The sequence below is a fragment of the Cetorhinus maximus genome, chromosome 12 (genome assembly GCF_964194155.1).
Source record: "Cetorhinus maximus chromosome 12, sCetMax3.hap1.1, whole genome shotgun sequence".
In the NCBI taxonomy this organism is placed as follows: Eukaryota; Metazoa; Chordata; class Chondrichthyes; order Lamniformes; family Cetorhinidae; genus Cetorhinus; species Cetorhinus maximus.
In genome coordinates, this window is record NC_135890.1 from 81,399,323 (window position 1) to 81,419,204 (window position 19,882).

At 43.8% G+C, this 19,882-nt stretch overlaps 1 protein-coding gene across 2 annotated transcripts in view; it reads right to left on the minus strand.

Moving 5' to 3' along the window:
- znrf3 (zinc and ring finger 3) overlaps nucleotides 1-19,882 on the minus strand; it is a 262,802-nt gene that overhangs the window by 89,453 nt on the left and 153,467 nt on the right. The window lies entirely within an intron of this gene.

A 19,882-nucleotide genomic window follows, 5' to 3' on the forward strand; every position in this document is an offset into this window, starting at 1 on the left:
CTCTTTCTGTGCCACAGTTTAAATATTGATTCAGGAGTGAAATACTGGATTGAATGATGTTGTTTCTTGTTCCTTTATATTCCCCTTGGCAGTGCAGTGTGGCCCTCAAACATGTTAAATTATTCAGCAATTCAAACTAAGAACATAAACTAACAACAGTGTTACATAGAAACACGTAGAAAAAGCACCTGGAAGCAGGCAATTTGGTCAATCCAGTCCATGTTGCACTTTCCCCGCCATGCAAGGAAACAGTCCTAATCACCCCACATTCCATCAACTCCTCTTCCTTCATCCAACTATCCAATCCTCTCCTGAATGTGGATGCGGGCCCAGAATTTCCTTGGCCATTCTGCCACTGCACTGCCATACCTAATGCGGAAATCCCCTATACATGCAAAGAGGGTTTCCGTCATACTTCTGGTTAAGGTATGGCAGCCAATGGCAGGAAGGTATCCTGGGCTGCAATTTCTGTCTCAACCGCCAATGCTGAAAGTGAATTCCACAGCCTCAAATCATTGTATAAAAAGGTTTTTCCTTCCCCTGTTCTCATTCGAATTCAGCAATGTCAAAGTCAGTGTGGAGTGTTACTTAGACCAATCCAATTGCCATGTCAATCTGATGGCACAGCATCATCACAGCACAGTGTCGGAAGTATGGCAAGTGATTAAGATGCCGCTCATCTCCCACAATTAACCCACATGAGACATTCCTTATCTCAGCCAAGCTATCTTGGGTGGAGTTGTTTTCAGAGCGGACGTGCTTGTATGAGACCAATAAGGAAAGGCGACAGCCTAATGTTGGCATTCATTCTTTGTCCGCAGGGCAAAGAAGCGATCTCACCTAACCCCTTGTCTGCTAAAATGACACATGATAGTAACCCAGCCCAATTCACAATTCCTCTCTCTCGCTCTGCAAAGCATGACTTTATGCTGTGTAATGAAACTAAGCATTTTTATATCGGACGATATCCAGTCCTCTGGGAGCGCAGGCCTTGCACCATTGGCTACAAGCCAAACAGAAGACAACAAAGATTGGATAAGGCTTATTGCCCAGGTGACCTATTTCAAGTGGATCTTTCACAGCGCTAGCCTTAGTGAGTGCCAGTGGTTTTCTATTTGGTATCCAGCCCAGCATTACTAATGCCCACATGAGTGAAATACTACTCCCTGTATGCCTAGAACCTTGTAAATTGCGGCCCTGCTACCCTCTCCTGAGATGAGAGAGCCAGCCATTACCAGTGTTTGAGGGATCGGCTCTCAAAATTGAGCGGAATTTCCAAAACTTGAATTTTTTAAGCATGTGCAAACCTGCACAATCCCCTCGCAGTTCAATTGTGACTTCTCCAGTTTACCCTTCCTCAGAAACCATTGCTCAGTTGTGCACATCATCAAAGGCAATGCAATCTTTGTGGAAGGTTTCTAACAACCCTATATATTTTTTTTTATTTTTAAACATACTGAGCAAAAGCTTAAATGGTTTCTGAGAGTTGCTGTTGCTATTTGCCTATAAAGTAGCTGCGACTTGCCTCTGATTCAAATCCAGAGCACACCATCTAGGCTGACTCTCTAGGGCAGTACTGTGGAAGTGCTGCATTGTTGAAGGTGCCATCCTTTGGATAGCTCTGATGAAGAGTCATACGGACTCAAAACGTTAACTCTGTTTCACTCTCTTCAGATGCTGCCAGGCATTTCCCAGAATTTTCAGTTTTTATCCTAAAGTGTTTCTGTTGCCTTCCTGGGAGTCTCCAGCCTCAGCCAAGTTCTGAGTAGAACAGCTGCTTCAGAAGTCGTGATGTCAGGCATATGAACAACATGTCCAGCTCAGCGGAGCTGGTTTTGGGTGATTAGCGCCTCAATGCTGGGCATGTTGGCTTGGGAGCGGACTCTGCTGTTGGACCACCTTTCTCGTCACCAGATTTGGAGGATCTTGCAGAGTACCAGTGGTGGCACTTCTCCAGTGCTTTGAGGTGCCTGTTGTAGGTTGTCCAAGACTCTGGGACATATACGACTGTGGAGGTCACTGCTGCCTGATAAACAATGACCTTAGACTCGGATGAGAGCCTGATCCTTAAATGCTCTTTTCCTCAGTTGGCTGAAGGTTGAGCCATGGCCAAAGGCTGAGCCATGGCACTTTGGCACCCATGGCATTATTTTGAAGAGGAGCTGGTCAATTCTGGCCGATATTTATCTCGCAACCAATATCACTAAAACAGATTATCGGGTCATTATCACCACTGTTTTTGGGACCTTACTGTGCACAATTTGGCTGCTGTGTTTCCTGTGACTACATTTCAAAAGGATTTCATTGGATGTGAAGTGCTTTGGAATATCCTGAAGCCATGAAAAGCTATGTAAATTTTCTTTCAATTAATGTGAATGAAAAAGTACACAACCCTTCCCCCTCTGCCCCTGGACAAAAGGGTTGACCAAACGCTTTTCCTGAAGAAAGTGCCCCTTTAAAAGTGAGCAGTCATTGCAGCAGAGTACTAATTCATGTAGTTTAAGAGCTGTGAGGAATATCCGGCATTTAAAGAGCCAGTACACAGTGGCAATATCGTACAGAATATATGGTTTCTCATTTCCAATTATGTCTTTTGTTCCTTTCTCTGGTTTCATTATTTGCACAGGCTCAAAAAAAGTCAAATAGGGGGCATTACATTGGAAATAATTTACAGCGTAAGTATTTTTATAGTGCCGAATAAATTGCTACCACCTGTGGCCCACTTGCCATGCTTCTTGCTGAGTGTGACCTTCACAATAGTTTATTACCACTCAAATATATGGGAAAGAAGCAGGGAGAGAAGGGAGATTGCTTTAGAAAGCAATGATGTTGTTTTACAGTGTTCAAAACTTTAGCGTCTGCTGATGTGAAAGCCACCACAGTGTGACGACCACATCTGTGTCACAGCTGCCTGGGAACCAGGGCCTAGTTACAGATGGCTGATAGGGTGCCCACAATGATGATTATTGAATTCTGCATTTCACATTGCCAATGATCCCACCGCTCCTGATGCTTTTAAATACTGCTGCTTAAATGCTACAAGAAATCTGAGTGACTCCATGTTATTCTCTACAAATTCCTTTCTCACCAGTTTCCTCTCTTTACCTGCTGGTGTGTCCCATGGAGACTGGGGGTCTTCCACCACTGCACCCCAAGTGGCTATTCTAAATACACAAGCTTGGGTAGTGAATGTCTATTCACCTGTAGAGGCCTCACAGCTGATTGTGGTTTCAACCAATGCCCATGTGCAAGTGTTTTCTGGCAAGATGAGGGTTTAGGGGTGGTAGTGTGAGGATGTCATTGGACGACCAAAATCTTCGTCCCAATTCAAACCCTGCTTCCCTTGTGGGGGTGAGGGGGGCGCACGGTGGTGTGGAGAAGAAAACTAGGCCCAGGCTTCCTGGTTGAGGTTGCCAGAGCTTCACTTGTTCTAACCAATGCAGAATGGAAGTTTCCAGAGTTAATGAATGCTGGCTTGCTGCTGTTTTCCAAGGATACATTGTGCTACATGTGATCTGACCACTAGATCACATCCCTGCAATTGTTCACTGGATATTTTTCAATTAAGATTGAAAAAGAGAAACCTTTCATAACTGATTGATTGCGAAGTGAAGGAATCACTGTTGCAAAAGAGAGGCTTCTGCGACACGACCCCGAGCTGCCTCTACGATAATGCTGGACTCAAATACTTACATTAAAATAAACTGTGGTCCATCCCTTCTGCCCCTCCCCCCCGCCTCCTCAAACAAATAAATGCAACAAACAGTTCTTTTTGTATGAGGGCCTACAGTTCGGAAATTGTTGATTAGCAAGAAGCCATTTTCAGGAGAAGGAAGGTGGTGGGGGCGGGTGGGAATGAAGAAACAACAGTGGGGAGTTAAGATGATCAGAATGGCCATGTATGTACCTGGCCTGTTACTTTCTTCACAGGGGCAGTTTATAAATCTGTTTCAAAAAGATGACAACTTGAAAACACTTCAGCAGCATCTTTCAATGCAAAGTTACGGCAGACTGATGTGCTTGGTCTGGTTAAGTTTAGGCATAAACAATGTCCAGCTTTCAGTTAAGCTAGACGTTTATGCTCTGTGCAGTGCTCTGTAGGGCTTTCAGTTTGCAATCAGGAAATTCAAGGTGACAATGTGCTTTTAAATTATGAACTTTAGCAGCAAGTGTTTTAAGTGCTGCTGATGGTAAAACCCAGGGGGTTTTAAGGCTGCTTGTAGGCCTGAATCCTATGATATATACGTATAATGGAGCTGTATCATCATGAAGGGTTTCCTAACACTGTTTATAAACAGAGATGCAACGATTCAATATGCCATCTTATCAACAGTTAATTTTTAACTAAAAATATACATTAAAAAATGTGATTGTAGCTGAGCAAAGTGTTGATGGAGTGATCCTATCTGATAAGAAGGCCAACATCCACCCTTCAACACGTTTCACTTCAACATAGTGTAGAGAGTGGCTAGTTGTCCAATTAAAGACAATAGGTGGACTCTCAAAGCAGAAGGGCCAATCAGAAGCTTTCCAGCTTGAAAGCAGCAGCAGGATTGAATGGCAGGTAAGTGAGGGAGAGAGTGCTTCAAAATCGAGGCAGCCCCGCACTAATGTTTGAAAATTTGTAAGGTAAAATGGCCTTTGCAGCCAAGCCACCATTGCCCTCAATTGGCCTCAACAGGCTGCTCATTAACTTTGTCAGCAACCCATCGCTTGCAGGCGGGCAATCCCTGAAGCCTTCCCATCCCGTCTCCGGGAAAATGGCCTGGGGGTGGGATGGAGCCGGGGAACTGGCACATCAGCTGGCAGCATTCTTTCTGGTGCCCACCCACCTCTGTTCCCAGCTCTGGTGAGGGCTCAATGCCCAGCCTCAAGATCCCACCCACCTACTCAAGTGAGAAGTAGAGAATGCTCCCACAGTCTTGTGGTCAACAATCACTCCCTTGACTGGCATCTCCAATAAAGATTCAGTGGCCATTCACCTTATGGGATCTTGTTGTTGCCGAGGTTCCCATGTAACGACAGCTGATACAATTCGAAAGTAATTCTTTGCATGCAATGTGCTTGGGGATGCAGCCAAGAGATATGATAAGATGCTATATAAACCTTCACCTTAACTCGTGCCAAATAGAGTGTAAAGCTAGCACCGTGGCTGACATGGACCAGGCTGGAGTTGGATCAGTAAAATCAGCCAGTTTTAAATCCCAGTGTTGTAGCTGTTGAGGAGAATAGGAAAAGGAGCCACAGAAAAAACAAAATGTTTGTCAATCATTGGCATTAGGTTTCTGGCAGATTGACTTGAAACTTATTTTTTTGCACTGGATATATATGGTCCCAGTTTTTACTGTCAAGCATCTTAAGCCCTGATCCCTAACCAAGCCTTACCTAGCCCCTTGGACAAACTGGTTTTCAAGTAGACACAGCCCATCGTGCCAACTACCCCATCAGATCCTCTCTCCCTCTCCCCCTGCAGCACCGTACACCCAGAACAGTACAAAATAGAGTCACCTGGCTTTTCCTCCTGAATATCTATAAGCTTCTACTACAGATGCCTGGGTTCATCCACATCAGGAGTGTGCTTTCACAAACACAAAGAGCAAGCCAGGTTCTGAAGCCATCGAGCAGGGTCTATTATTGAAAAGTTCAGACGTGCACAGGCAGGCCACTTGTTTTTTGAAGAAAAAAGTTAAAAACAGAACTGAAGGTGTGTGTTTCACTCCAGAGGAGTAAGACTTGACAAGCCTACAATTATGCAGCAATTTAAACTTTGGGTCTTTGTGTGAAGTACACCTTTGCTGCTGGATATATTAAAATTTGGTTGTTTGAAGAGCTTATTAAAAGATTGATGTGGTGCTGCTGGCAGTGATGAGAGGTTGTGCTGAAATCCCAGTCCATGAACATGGGAATGGGGGCTGGCGGCATCTTGGTATCAGTGAAATTTTCGAGCTATGGCTTCCCGATGGCTTAGGTTTGAGCCATATTCTGTTGGATTCATTGAACCCAGCCTCCCCTGGATGTAGGGGGATGCTACGATTAGCCTCAGTGCTCTTGAGTCGAAGGTTGTAGATTAGGCTCCAGATTGCTATTCAGTGCACCACCGCCACCCACCCACTCCCAGCCCCACTTGAGCATATGGATATAAGACGGTCAGGCTTCAGCTGTGATTTCACCACTCACTGCCAGATATCCTGTTCACATTCACTGTCAGAATACTCCAGTAAGGCACCTGAAGATATCTGACATCTGTGAAGCCTTGAAGTCAACAAGAGGAGCTTAAAAGAAAACCTTGTCAAGAAAGGGGACAAGTATTTTTGTGTGACAAGTTATTGTAGTCTATAAATTAACGTCCAACTCCAGAGGTACAAAATATTGTCAATTGTTCATTCTACCAGGGCTAACTAACCTCATCTTAAAGTGTCGAGTCATGAGAGAAAATGGGAACTATGAGAGAGAAATATGCCATTTTCTTCCTATAGTCTCCTTGCGATTCATTGCTGCTACAGGATCTTTTCTTCGCGTGTGTTGCTTTCCCCATCTTCTCTCTCTGGCAAGAAGACAGCCTGGGACTTCAAAGCACTACTCCAAGAGACACTTCAGGGCACCTCCTGCCATCCCCGAGATGAAAGGGAGCCAACAGAAACTGTTTATGCTGCAAGCTTGAGCTGGGAGCAATGCTTGCTGAAACGTGACTGGGCTGAGGCACTGGGAGCTGGAGGAGAAGAGTGAGCAGTCAGCAGCCTGCTCAATGAGAAGGATCTATAGGGGTGGGTTTTTAATCAAAAGAGAAAGAGGCTGTAGCCCTTTCTCAGAATCTACATAAGGCTGGAGCTGGTAGTGGATCAGAACGTCTCAAGCTTTTATTAACCTTTCAACAATTATGGTGAATTTAGTAAATAGGAAAGAGCAAATCTTAAAAGGAGATTTATTTTGCTGTAATGCAAAAATGCAATGTAACACCAAAAGAAAATATTATTGATGGAGTGGGCATGATGCTCAGGCATACTGGGCCTTTTTGTTTAAATAAACTAAAAGTCCATAGGCCCGATAGGCTTTGAAATGCTAGCTAAATTTCAGGTACTGATATTCAGATTTATTCTATATTCCTTCATGGAGAGAAATTGCTTTATCTCCCTTATTCTATCACTTCCACCCCAAAAAGGATTATCTCCAGATCAGTCAACACTGAGGAACTGTTAAACACTGAAAAAAAACAAAGCCAGTGAGGATCAAGTTTAACTTGGCTCACTGGGTGAGAAACCCATGGGATTAGGGGGAACACCAGGCTTACACCCTGCCCAATCTTTGCCTATATTGACATCAATGGAGAGTGCAGGATATCGAAAAAATGGGGCTAGGCTTTTGCTTTGAGGCACAGACCAGTGGAGTGTGGTGAGGGGTGCGACTATGGACATGAATTGTGATGATTTGATAAATTGTCAAGTTAGTGGACACCATCGAGGAGAGCTGGAGAGAATTTGAATCATGAATAAAAGGTATCAATAAAGGTTTTGGCAACAGGAGAGGAGTGTTCAGGTGTCGAGTAGGGGAATGTTTTAAAGGCAGCAATTGATCAGAAAGAGATGAGTCAGAGCTTCACACCTCTGGATTTAATCTGAGGTGGCAAATAGACTTGAGGCCAGAGGTGCCCAAGTGTTAGCAGGAGCTGGAGAAGATTGAATGAATCTGGCTAACATTTAGCTAGAGGAAAGTTTGGCTTAAGTGGCTCCTCAATGTTGAATAGGGTTTTGAAGAGAGTGCTAGCAATACTGAAGAAATAAAGGAGGCAGAGAGGTAGAGCCAAGTGTTGTCAGTCTGCACACAGAAACTGACCCCTGTGCTTCCACCCAAGGTAGAGGGAAGAGGCAGACGACGGATCCCCCCCAGTGTTCAGTTGAAGCACCTATTATGAGCATGAGAGTGGAAGATAAAGATGTCAGTGTGGAACTCTGAGACAACAGTGCCACAGATGTGCACAGCGGTGGAGAGATGCTCAGGGAGTTTGGAGAGTTAAGATGTTGAAGGTGAGAGAGGAACAGGAGAAATGATGGATCTGGTGACAATCATGTTTGTAACTTTGGCGAGCATAGTTTCAGTTCTGGATGGGAAATTGGTGAATTCTCAAGGATTTCTGATGGTTTATTTGAAGGGTTTAGGGCAGTTTGCAGGAATTTCTTTCACATTTTGTGCCAGATAATATTCTATTATAATCTATTTTGAATGTTTGAACAGCTAGAAATGTATTTCTGTAGCTCACTGTACATCTTTAAAAAAAAAGCCCTTCTTGTTTTTGCTCAGATTAATGAGTTTTGCAACCAGTTTGTCAGAGGTCAAGGTAATTAAGTGCCAGATTTGAAAGACATGTACATTCATCAGATTTTGCTGCCTCAAAGAATTAGCCAACTTGGACTGACCAGATAAGAACTAGCAACCGCAGTGGCAAAAGCCAAGTGCCCAACATGAAGATGGCAAGGTCAAGTCCCAACCTGGGGTCTCATTATCAATGGGTTTTTAGATTTCACACCAGGGCCCATGGATGGATTGGCATGCAGGTGCTAGATCTGTTTGAGTTAACTGGATCAAGGATAGGGAATTATCCAAGATGGGAAAAGTCTGCAACTCGCATGTCCCTGCCTTGTAAAAGAGAAAGTTAGCATTCGATGGAAAATAGATTTAAATAGGAAAAAGCAAAAAAGTTATCTATATTTTTTAAAAAAGTTAATTAAGTGCAAAAAAAATCCAATCATAATAACTTATTTTGCTTTCAGGTGGAGGCTTGGAAATCTCATGGAGTTCCTTAATTGTCTGCTCTTGACTTCAGCAGGAAACAAGCAAAACCCCCAGAGAAATGGTATAAATGACCATTTACTCAATTTTTCCGGTATTTCTGCTGGACTTCTGCTGTTGTTATAATGGAATTCCAGGGCTGGATTTTGATCATTCGGTTTTAGACTGGTTTCCAGGGCCAGGGTACCCTGGTACGCCGACCGTTCTATCTTGAAGGGCCACAAAGCTTCATACCTTGGAGCTTTGGGGTCAGAGTTCAAATTTCAATCTACATTCCCATTAATCCACATATGTGTCAGATTGCTGACATTAACAGATCTTCGCACTCTGACAGGATTTACCCATAGGCAAGGCAACGGGGCTTAGAGGAACCCAGCCCAAACCTCCAGGCCCGCAAAGTTCAAACAAGGCAAGCCGACAATTAATAATTATAATTAGGGCTGAGTTGCCTTGGCTTTGCGGGCAGGGTTGCCAAGGCAAGGGGTCACTTGCAGCCTCCAGGCTTTAGTTCAGACACTATCGCAGGACAGCTCTAATTAACATTGGAATTATAGTTCCTTCAACAAAAAAAAAATTGTAAACACACTGATTAAGATAATGGAACAGTTGTCCACAGAACTTGTTTCCATGTCATGTTGGTTCTGAGAGCTGAATGAATACCCTCCCTCAGGCTGCCCTCTGGTCAGTGATCGGTAAACAAGAGGTGAGCGAAGGGGTTAACTGGCTAAAGGCACTGGCAACAGCATCTGCTCTGCCATTCCCTTCATCCACCCACTCACCCACCCCCTCATAATACTCTCACTCCACTCAAAGCCCTCAGCTTGGAAGGGGCTGCTGCTTTTTCTCCCAGGTGGATTGTGCAAGAAAAACAAGCTCCCGAATCCACTTTTTGGGCCGGCTCCACTTTCCACGGATTAGCAGCAGCTCGGCCCGAGCTTCCAGGTTTCCTTGGCTGGAGATCAAAGTGGTGAGCCGCAAGCACCGCAGAATGCAGTGGCTGCGCTCCCCTTCCCTCCCCCACACAGCCCACGGTTCCCTCCACCAACTGCCCCCTTTTTCTTACAGAGCACAGCGGCAGGCTGCAGCTCGAGCTGGGCTCTTTCATCTCGTTGTGAGTCTTTCCCCTTGGACCACGACTTGCAATCTAGGGGCCTAAGAGCATAAACACACCTGCAGCACGGAGGGGAGGGCTAGAGGGGCAGCGGGGGTAGGCAGGTATGGGAAGGGAAGAGGCGGCACCTTCTTTTCACACCACAATAATGGGATACTTTTCAACCAAGTCACTCAGCATTGCACTGAGAAAGCTCGCACTGGTATAATTAAAGCAATTATGCCTTCAAAAATGTTCTTGCCTGCCATTATACTGTAATTTTATGTCCTTCATTGCCATCTGTTTATTAAAAAAGGTAAGTACATACCCTTCTTACTTAAACCTGCTCTTATCTGTCAGTTCGACTTAACTCAATATTGCAGCCTAGAACAAGGTATTATTTACCCACAGGGACTGTGAATCAACATTGGCTGTGGAATCAGGTTAACCTCTGAGACCTTGCCTTGTATTTTTGTACAGTAGCAATTGGATTAAAGGAAAAAGTTGGGGTGCGGGGAGAAGGGGTTGGCATCTTGTGGAGCAAGGTTTAAAATTCCCATGACTTTCGTCCGGCAGCCCCTCATACAGGGGTGGTGTTACTAATTGGGAAGCTTCTAAGCATAGTTTCACAAATAATTTGTCTCTGGAAACCTAGCTTCGAAGATAGCATGGACGTCCACCATGTGATTCGCCATTGTCAATGTTAATTCTAAAGAAGGGCACTCAACTGCACTCATGGCTGGACTGGGTGGTGCATTCCTCACTATGGACATAGGACATTCAAGCTAGGGCCTGATCCATGACGCATGTTCAAAATTGAGGGAGAGGGGGGGCAGCACAGTTTAGGAAATGTCCATCTCCACACCTATCCTGAAATACACTCCCTGTGAACACCTCTCCTTTTGAGACTGCTGGAATGACTCCTTAGGGCTGATGCCTAACTTGTGTTGATTTAGAATTACCCTGAGTGTTGATAAATTGGACTTAGAGGTTGGGAAAGATTCCTCTATCCCATTGTGACTCCTGAAGGATAGTTTATCTGCAGCTGTCAACCAAGAACAGAACTGGCCTTGGTTACGGCTTCCCCCACAATTAAATGGTCCACCTAAGAATGGTCCACAAAGAATGGCCACTTGTGTGGAGTACAGCTGGGCTGATGCACCCTATGGAACTGTACCCCAGTACAAGCCATCCCCTTCAGAAAAGAGGCAAACATAACTGGCAAAGTAAAAAGAAGAGTGCCAGGTTCAATCACTGACCCAGTGTTGTCATTGCCAATACTCCATTGCAGCTTCTCCTCAGTGTATAGCAGAGTTAATCACTTGTCAACATTCTATCACCGCAGAATCCAAACTCTGGCCTATGTGACCCATGAGCTCTGGGTACCTAGCCAGCAAAGTCCAAGGCCTAGAAGAGCAGAGAAGTTTTCCTGGTGCCCTGGGCCATAATAATCCCTCAACTAACATCACTGATATTCAGATTATCTGTCCACTTATCACATTGCAGTGCACGAGACCTTACTATGCTCACATTGGCTGCTGAGGTTTCTACATTACAGCAGTAACTACATTTCACAAAAACAAGTACTTAATTAGTTATAAAGGTGCTACGTAAATGCAAGTTCATTTCATTTCTTTGGTCTGCATTGATGTAAATCTGTGATATGGCTTGGGGAGAGATGGCATTACATGCATTTAGTTATACAGAATTAATTGCCTAATGAAAGAAAAATAACATTGTATCGGAACAATGCCAGCACCTATAAGAGTTGTAATGGTATTGTCTTCAAGACGAGAGTAAGAAAGAACTTACATGCATGTGTCACCTTTCGTGGTCTCAAGATGTCCCAAACCGCTTCACAGCAAATTAAGTACTTTTGAAGTGTAGTCACTGTTATAATGTAGGAAACCCCAGCAGCCCTCTTTGTGCTGTTCAATAAATCATTCCTTGAATGTGATGTTTGGGTTTGTTATTGTCCCTCTGTGCTCTGAGGGCCACACATTATAAAAGTAAAACCATTTTTTATTGTGTCTGTAGTTAGGATCATGGAAAAGCAACAAGTAAGAGACTCCACACTGGGATCAAAGTCCCCAAAAACTCACTCCTGAGTCACTTGTAAAAGACAACTCTGGGCCTGATTTGACATTAAGGGCAGAATTTTCTGCCAGTTGGGTGGGCGGGCCCGACCCAATCTCCGGCGGGTGGGGAGCCGATCCCCGCCGGAGAAGGGGGCCCCGCCGCCATTTTACATGGGCGGGCCCAATTAAGGCCCGCCCAGCGTGACATCCAGCAGGAACTGCTATGCGCTTCCTGTGCGGGTGGAGGGGAATCCCCAAAAGCTAGAATGCGCTCTTTCGCACATGCGCATGCGCACAAAAGAGCACACATCTCCCTGAGGCTAAGTGCTGCCAATGTCACATGAGTTGGGACATGTTCATAATTTACACTAAAACTTTATTAAACTTTTTAAAACCCTACATGAAACCTCATCCCGCTGCTGGATGAGGTTTCATGTTTTCTCTATTCCCCGCCTTAAGGTTGGACGGGCAGGTCCTTTAATTGTTTTACTGATCCTGTCAATGGCCTCAATTGGCCATTGACAGGTCGGAGGGCCCGCACCTGATTTTGCTGCGGGCCCGACTTCCTGAAAATTTAAATGGGGCGGGATGACGTCGCCGACAGCAAAATTCAGCCCCAAGTGTTCAAAAGCGCACAGGCCTAATTTTCTTTTAAACTACTCAGAGGGTTACCAACTCTGGATGTATTCAGGAGGTGTCATCATATGATTTCCCACCTCCGACTATCCCATCCAATCAACAGTCCTCATTCCCCATATGCAATATTTTTATAACTATTAAATGAAAGTATTCAACAAAAATGAAAATAACACAGAATTTTTTATTGACTTGTTTTTCTCTTGCAGTAATATCCAGGAGATCAATCTTTAATTCCTGGAGACTCCAGGTCAATCCGGGAGGGTTGGCAACACACCACTCAATGTATTTAATAAAGATCATTCAAAGTTTAAATGCGAATTCCTGAATGCAGAAGGCTCATTAAACTCCTGTTGTTGGCTGTTCTTTAAATTAAAAGGATGCAAACAGAACAGGAAAAACTTCTGTGTAAACCTTCTTTAAAATGTATCTAAGTATGATGCAATGCTGATTAACGTATAAAGCAAGGGAATACAAAGATTTGGACTTTGAGTGTCCTTGGGCCCCAGTTAAAGTGCAATTAAACTGGCGAAAATATGAATGAGGCTGTACTGTCTCAATGTTTGACTCTGTTCTATGGAACATCCTGTTAAAACTTTACTAGCAGTTGTACGGGGGCCAAGCCTGCCCATGTTAATAACACCAGGAGAGCACAGGATTTCTTTTATGGATCTATGGAGTTCAACCAGAGGGTGACTGGAGCCACTTACCCCACCTCCACAGGTGTCAGTCGTGGTTCAGTAGTAGCACTCCCACCTCCGAGTTAGAAATTGTGGTCTCCTAATCTCATTCCAGAGACACTAGTGCAAAATATACGCTGGCACTCCAGCTTACTACTGAGTAAGTTATGCACTGTCGGGGCTGCTGTGATTTGGATGAGATGTTAAAATGATGCCATTTCCTCTTTCAGTTGCTCTTTCAGGTTCCACTTGAACCCGGCTGGGTCCAGTGTCCTGGCCAATCATATAACTAGTGCTGTGGACAGGGCTTTAAACCTAACGAGGGGAGGGCGGGCAGCGGTGTGTTGGTTTGGGTGAAGGGAGATTTAGAAATCCAAAGAGAGAGGTTGAGGCATCAGAACACTATAACAAGTGGGTAAAGACAAGCAGACTGGGACAGGAAGGGACAGAGAGTTTAACTAAAATTGTACGTTGGCGAATAAGGTCATTGCAGGGAACAGAAGTAAAAAAATGAAATTAAAGGTTCTTTATCTGAATACACAAAGCACCTAGAATAAAATAGATAAATTAGTGGCACAAATAGAGGTAAATGATTTCGATCTCATCGCCATTATAGGTATGTAGTTACAAGATGATCAAAGTTGGGAAATAAATATTCCAGGATACACAATATTTCAGAAAGACAGATGAGATGGCAAAAGAGGAGTCTTGATAGTGAAGGATGCTATAAGAACTTTAGATAGAAGGGACCTGCCCTCAGAAAATCATGAAGTAGAATCAGTATGGGTGCTAATTAGCAATAGCAAGAGTCAGAAAACACTGGTGGGAATAGTTTATAGGCCCCCTAACAGTAGCTATACCTTTGGGCAGAGAAGTAAACAAGAAATTACTGGAGCTTGTAACAAAGGAAATGTAATAACTGTGAGGGACTTTAATCTTCATATAAACTGGGACAATCAAATTAGCAAGAATGATCTAGAAGATGAGTTTGCAGAATGTTTTTGTGGCAGATTCTTGGAGCAATACGTTGCGGAACCAACTAGGTGTAAAGTTATCTTAGATCTAGTATTGTGTAATGAAACAGAGTTAATTAGCAATGTCACAGCCACTGGGAATTAGTGATCATAATACCATTGAATTCCATGTTAAATTTGAAAGTGACATACTCCAATCACAAACAAGAATCTTAAACTTTAACAAAAAGTTGATAAATAGGGAAAAATAGATTATGAGTAAACTAGCCACAAAAAAATTGTAAGAGCTTTTATAAGTATATAAAAAAGAGAGTAGCTAAAGTAAACATTGGTTCTTTAGAAGCAGGGACAGGAAAAATTATCATGGGGAATGAGGAAATGGCAGAGGCATTGAACAAATATTGTGTGTGTGTCTTTACAGTAGAAGACGCAAGTTTCATACCAGAAGTAGATGGTAACCTAGGGGCTAAAAAGATTGAGGAAATTAATATCAGCAAAGAAAAAGTATTGGAGAAACTTAAGGAGCCAAAATCTGACAAATCCTTTGGACCTGATGGCCTACACCCTAAGGTTCCAAAAGAATAGCTGCAGAGATAGTGGATCTGCTGGCTACAATTTTCAAGAATTCCTTAAATTTGAGAACAGTCCCATTAGATTGGATATTGGTAAATGTTGCACTGCTTTTCAAAAGGAGGGTGAGAGAGTGAACTACAGGTCAGATAGCCTAACATCAATTGTTGGGAAAATGCTGGAATCTATAAGCCTTTAACAATGCACTTAGAAAAGCTTAGTATGATTAGAACAAGTCAACATGGTTTTATTAATGGGAAGTCCTGTTTGATAAATTTATTAGAGTTTTTTGAGGATGTAATTTTTGGGTATATTAAGGGGAACCAATAGATGTAGTATATCTGGATTTCCAATTTCGATAAGGAGCCACACAAAAGGTTAATAGGCAGGTTAAGGGTTCATGGAGTTGGAGGTAGTATTTTAGCATTGATAGAGGATTGGTTAATGGATAGAAAGCAGAAAGTGGATATTAATGGGGCTTTTTCAAGTTGGCAGGCAGTGAATAGTGGAGTGCCACAAGGAGCAGTGCTGGGACCTCAGCTATTTACAATCTATAATTAGATGATGAGACTTAGATGAAGAGACAGCGAGTAATGTATCAAAGTTTGCTGATAATACCAAACTAGGTGGGAAGGTAAGCTATTGGGAGGACACAGAAAGGCTGCAAAGAGATGTACACAGGTTAAGCGAATGGGCAGCAAGATGGAAGATGATGTAGAGAAATGTGAAGTTATGCACTTGGAATCTAAGAATTGTTAGGAAATAGAGATAGCTTAAATAAGCTATATTGATATTTGTGGGTGTTAGGAATGTGTTTTAGCTTTAATGTTTAAGTTTAATTTGTATTTCTGTATCTGTGTGTTAAGATAAGGTCAAGTTGAGTTTTAGTTTCACTTTAAAAAGTGCCTGCATTTCTAATGAGAGTTTACAACTGTAAGAGAAGTTAAGCAAACACAAAGGTAGAAAAACTGGGTTGTTGCCTAGCAACAGGGGTCCAGAGAGGCAGGTACTTCCCGCAGACAGACAAAAGAAACTAGAAACAGCAGTTTTTGAGTTCAGTTTTGAAGACAGCTGACAGGCAGAAGCAGCCCAGAAGGCTCAGGTAGCCAGTCCCACGCTAAAGTTGTTGAAAGTAGCTGCCAGGGAGAGACAGGAACAAAGGGGACAGATAGACAGTCCCGAGCTAAAGAAGAAAATCCCCAAATCCAGGGGAATGGGACAGGAGAAAGTCAAAAGTAGACCTTCTAGTCAAAGGAAGGACAGGAACCTGGAAAAGGTCCTGTTAAGAGTGAGGGGCAGAGAAAGGCTCCAAGCTTCAAGCTTAAAGCTCCAAGCTGCAAGAAGCAGAGTCAAAGCGATATAAAGGCTTGTGAAAAGTCAGATGGTCCAAAGAGGCAACTGAAGGTCTGTAACTCTTTGCTATGGGCAAGGAAACTCTAAACTCTTTTAAAAAGTACCTGGATCTGCACCTCAAGTGCTGTAAGCTGCAGGGCTATGGGCTGGGTGCAGGAAGATGGGATTAGAAAGGGCACCTGGGTGTCCTCGGGCTGGCATGGACAAGATGGGCCGAATGGCCTCCTTCTGTGCTGTAACTTTTCTATGGTTCTATGAAGCAGAGGAGTACTGTTGACGGCTGAGTCAGTCAGAGAGAGTGCGTGGAGAAAGCTTGGACGCATGTGGTGACCCAGGGGAGAGGAACATCGGAAGGAGAGCTCAAAACCCTGGAGGTGAACCCTTGCGGAAGGCGTATGAGAGAGAGCATCAGTTGGGAGCAGATTTCAAGGCAAGTTCTTGGGAAGTGGAGATCGGAAACCCTCGTTCCAGTGAGACTGGTCGGCTCACAGTGTAACAAGCGTCGGGGGGAGAGTTGAGGAGAGATCGATAGCATCTGTCTGGGCTAGCATCTGTCACTTGGTTTCAGAGTGTGGTGTGTACGACCACAGGAGCCAATTGGTTTACATGGACTGTACTTATTTTGAACATTAAAGTATAAGATAACTTTTGTAACTTGTGTTACCCTTACAAATCTGTATATATCTGTAAAGGTATAGTTGTGGGTGAATGAGTATTATAATATAGTTAACCTTTTCTTGTTTAACAAATGTTTTATGCTTTTGTTAAAAGCTCATCAGCTGGCTCCAGTGACTCTGTTCAGTAGCCTCTCCCATGTATCTATACAAACAAATTACAAGTTAGGATCTATCAAGCTGGGCTCCACCCTGGAATCAGGCTTGTCCAGTGGCATACTCAGCTGGGGATCATAACAGAATAGAAAAGCAGAATTTTTTTCAAACGTGTGCAACTTGTAAGTGTTGATATTCAAAGAGTCTTGAGTGTGCTTATACAAGGAACACAAAGGTTAGCGTGCAGGTGCAGCAAGCAATTAGGAAGAAGAATAGCACGCTGGTGTTTATTGCAAGGGGATTGGAGTACAAGAATAAAGAAATCTTGCTACTATTATATAGGGTTTTGGTGAGACCACATCTGGATTACTGTGTGCAGTTTTAGTCTCCACAGTTAAGAAAGGATATACTTGTATTGAAGGCAGTACAGCAAGGTTCACTAAATTGATCCCTGTGATGAGAGGAATATACAGGAATAATCAGGCAGCGCCGGGCCTTCCCTGGGATCAAGGACCCCAGATGCAGATGTCCTGCCTGCTGGGAGCTGCCAGCCAATCAGAGGCTGGCTGATCTTCTTGCTCAGCAGCACCATGTGGCTTCTGCTGGTACTACACCCAGCCAAAGCTTAGGATCGCCAATGAACACAGGCACAGGTAAATGGTGGCGGTGGCAGGGTGGGGGCTGGTCGGGGATGTGTCAGTAGCAAGGGCAGGGTGTGGCTTTCAATGCCCACTCCCCACTCCTGATGTTAAGGCCCTTTATCAGGCACTGAATACCTTTGAAAGAGGCTCCACCACCCCACCAGAAACCGCAAAAGGGTTTACTTTTAGGGCTTTCTGTGTGGCAAGTCCCACATTTGCCGCTGGGTTAATAACAGCATTAATTGCCCACTTAAAGTCCTTAATTTACTGAGGAGTGGGGAAGTCTGTCCACGGGACTTTTGCAATTTATATTCATCTGACAGGGCAGATCAGGCCTCAGTTAAACATCTGCGGATGCTGGAAATCCAAAACAAAATAAAAACAGAATTACCTGGAAAAACTCAGCAAGTCTGGCAGCATCGGCGGAGAAGAAATCAGTCAACGTTTCGAGCCCTCATGGCCCTTCAGCAGAATGCTTCAGTTCTGCTGAAGGGCCATGAGGGCTCGAAACGTTGACTGATTTCTTCTCCGCCGATGCTGCCAGACTTGCTGAGTTTTTCCAGGTAATTCTGTTTTTATTTTGTTTTGGATTTCCAGCATCCGCAGTAGCTTTTAGCTTTTTGTTTTTATCTTTGTGTTTGATTGACTGCCACCTCTCTTCAAAAAAATGCCCTCTTGGAAGAAGTATGGTTCTGTCCTCCGACAAGATTTCCGACTGTCTCCCTTGTTGAAACTATGCTTCAGTTCTGCTGAAGGGCCATGAGGGCTCGAAACGTTGACTGATTTCTTCTCCGCCGATGCTGCCAGACTTGCTGAGTTTTTCCAGGTAATTCTGTTTTTATTTTGTCTCAGTTAAACATCGCCTGAAAGATGGCATCTCCGACACTGCACCATTCCCTAAGACCTAAGTCTCTAAAGCAGGGCTCGAACCCACGATTTTCTGACTCGAGAGATGAGAGTGCCAACAGTGAGCCACAGCCCCGATATTCCAAATTACTTCCAGTGTAACAAGGGTGTGAACTAGGAAGATAGAAATGAACGAGCGGACTGCCCGAACATAATTGGGATCCACTTTTATCTATAAGTGTTCACTTGACTTGACGTGTATGTTAAAAAGAATGTCTAAAAGAATCTTCAAATGCAAAAGACATTGTTAACTGAGCAGACAGCATTCCTTTTGGGGTCTTCTGTTGATCATATTTAATAACCTTCATTTTCTCTGGACATGCCATTCTCTTCAGATCTGCCATGCGCAGGATCTGTGTTATTTGTAAACAGCTTTGAATTAAAGGCAGGACTTCTCAGAAAAGATTTACCCATTGTCCCTCTTTTAAAGTCAGGCAGCAGTAGAGTATAAAAAGCATAAAGAAATTTCTCATTTCCTCAGGGTCCAGGGCTCTCTTTAATTCAAGTGCCTGGTGGCGAATGGTGATCGTTACATTATCTGAATTTAAAAGCAATACAAACTAGATCGTGGCTTTCCTTTTAAAGAAATTTTGTCTAACAAATATTCTGATCAGACCATTTCTTCTTGTATCCCATCAAATAACATAGCACCGTCCCTATGGCCAATTGTACAATGTTCAGCACCACTCACTACTCCTCAGATGCTGAAGCAGTCCATTTCCACATGCAACAAGACCTGGACCATATCCAGGCTTGGGCTGACAAGTGGCAAGTAACATTTGCACCATACAAATGCCAGGCAATCTCCAACAAGGGAGAATCTAACCATTGCCTCTTGACATTCAATGACATTACCATTGCTGAATCCTCCATTATCAACATCCTGGGTTTACCATTGACAGAAACTGAGCTGGACAAGCCACATAAATACTGTGGCTACAAGAGTAGGTCAGAGGCTAGGAATCCTCCAGCGAGTAACTCACCTCCTGATTTCCCCAAAGCCTGTCCACCATTCACAAGGCACAAGTCAGGAGTGTGATGGAATATTCTCCACTTGCCTGAATGAGTGCAGCTCCAACAACACTCAATAAACTCGACACCCTCCAGGACAAAGCAACCCACTTAATTGGCACCCTTTCCACAAACATTCACTCCCACCACCTCCGACACAACAGTAGCAGCAGTGTGTACCATCTACAAGATGCACTGCAGAAACTCATCAAGTCTCCTTAGGCAACACCTTCCAAACCCATGTCCACTATCATCTAGAAGGACAAGGGCAGCAGATAGATGGGAACAACACCATCTGCAAGTTCCCCTCCAAGTCACTCACCATACTGACTTGGAAATATATCGTCGTTCCTTCACTGTCGCTAGGTCAAAATCCTGGAACTCCCTTC